We start from the raw sequence: 2,019 nt of genomic DNA, 5'->3' as shown, positions 1-2,019 counted from the left end.
AAACAATTTTTAAAAATTCAGATTTGAATATTATTCAAACAACTTTAAAAATTCAGATTTGAATATGATTCAAACAACTTTAAAAATTCAGATTTGAATCACATTCAAACAACTTTTAAAATTCAGATTTGAATCACATTCAAACAATTTTTAAAAATTCTGATTTGAATCTAAATTTAATTGTGTGATTAAAACTCTAATTAAACAATTTAATTAGACATAGGATGAGATTTTAGATCATACAATAATTGCAAATTAAAAAGCCAAATCTTGCGCACACCATGGGAGGAGCCAAACCATGCGCACCCATGTTGCACTCCACCATGCCGTCACCTCTTTCATTCCAAACAGCAATGAATTGATCAACTTTTGATCAAATCACATAATCAAATCTCATATTGAATAATCTAAATGGCAAATATAGTGGCTCTGATACCAATTGAAGGAGTGAAAGCATGAAAAACACAAGTTTATATCATTGAATTCAAAAATTTTCACCTAGAGTCACATGCACCATGCAAGATTTATTTTTATCTATTTGATTTCAATGATAAACAGCATATTAAAACTCTTTTAATATATTTTTGGATCTGTATTTGCCATTTAAGATTTTAGAATTAATCATATTAATTTTTAAAACCCTAGATTAGATAAAAAAAATAAGTGCACTAGCCTCTTGATGCACTGCAGTGTGTTTGGCACCTTTGGGATACGTCTTTAGGACACCGGATGTTGTCCCTCTAGCTTGTTCACACTAAGATCACCTATGGCAGCCCTTGAACAGCTTTTAAAGCTTTTTGTATTAATTAGAAAATTAAGTTTTGCCTTTTAAGAGATTAAAGATGTAAACAGTACACTAGAAACAATTTCTAGTATTTTTAATTCAAGAGATTGTTTGCTAATCTCTTAGAATTGATGAGAGATGAAGAAGAAGAGAGAATGGCAGCCTCAAGGGTGGCAGCACAAAGGGAGGCAGCAGCTGGTTGTGTTTTGTTCTTTGATCCTTACACTTATATAGCTAGGTCACCACTTAAAACCCTTGCCACATGTCACCTTCTAATTAGCTCTAGGTTTAATTGACCCAATCACATTGTGCCAAGTGTCAAACCTATATTTAATCTTAATTTTAATCATCTTACATGATTAAAAGGCATTTGGAAAGCTTATGTGTAGTGCCATGTGTCACCATCTCATGGTGCCACATGTCACCATGTGAAATGACCAAAATGCCCCTGTATCTTAATTTTGAGTTCTCAACCCAAAATAATAATTTCTCTTCTTCTAATCAATTTATATCAAATATAAATCAATTAATTAATCTTTATTAATTAATTTTTCATTAATTAAATTCATATTTAAACACCTTAAATATAAATTTAAGTTATAGTATATATCCAATAACCTAGATTTGTTTCCAAGTCATGCTAGGGACTTTGCAATCTAATTGCAAACCAAACCTATTTAATTAATCAATTAAACTTTTTAATTAATTAATTAAATCATATTTAATTTTGTGATTACTTGTGTATGTGTGTGACTTACTAGGCTCATCACTAATTGGCAATGAGATATGATATCAACTCTTAATATCATCAGAACTCTTTGTTACCATAAATGATTTCTCTAAATCATTTTATGTACCTCATAGACCATGGTTAATACCTAGCATAGCATGCCATGGCCACCCAATCAGTAATAAGGTTGACCTTAAATGAACCTATAATCATATGTTACCATACACTAGAATCTCTCTGTTACAAAATCCCAACTCAAGCTGGAGTCATGGTTTATGTCAAACCCCATTTGCTATGAATATTATGTTCTCTTTTAATTACAGTTCTTGATTAAAAAGATTTTCTCATTAGAAACTCTTTTCTGATTAAATCTATCTATCCTGGCCAGGAACTTGAAACATCAAGAATAATTAAATAAACATAGGATTTTATCCCTATTTACTTAGAGAAACAGATTCCATCTTGATCAACACCTACCTCCACATAGAACTTATAACATCTTCCC

The sequence above is a fragment of the Hevea brasiliensis genome, chromosome 5, assembly GCF_030052815.1.
Source record: "Hevea brasiliensis isolate MT/VB/25A 57/8 chromosome 5, ASM3005281v1, whole genome shotgun sequence".
NCBI lineage: Eukaryota > Viridiplantae > Streptophyta > Magnoliopsida > Malpighiales > Euphorbiaceae > Hevea > Hevea brasiliensis.
This window is presented reverse-complemented; position numbering follows the sequence as displayed.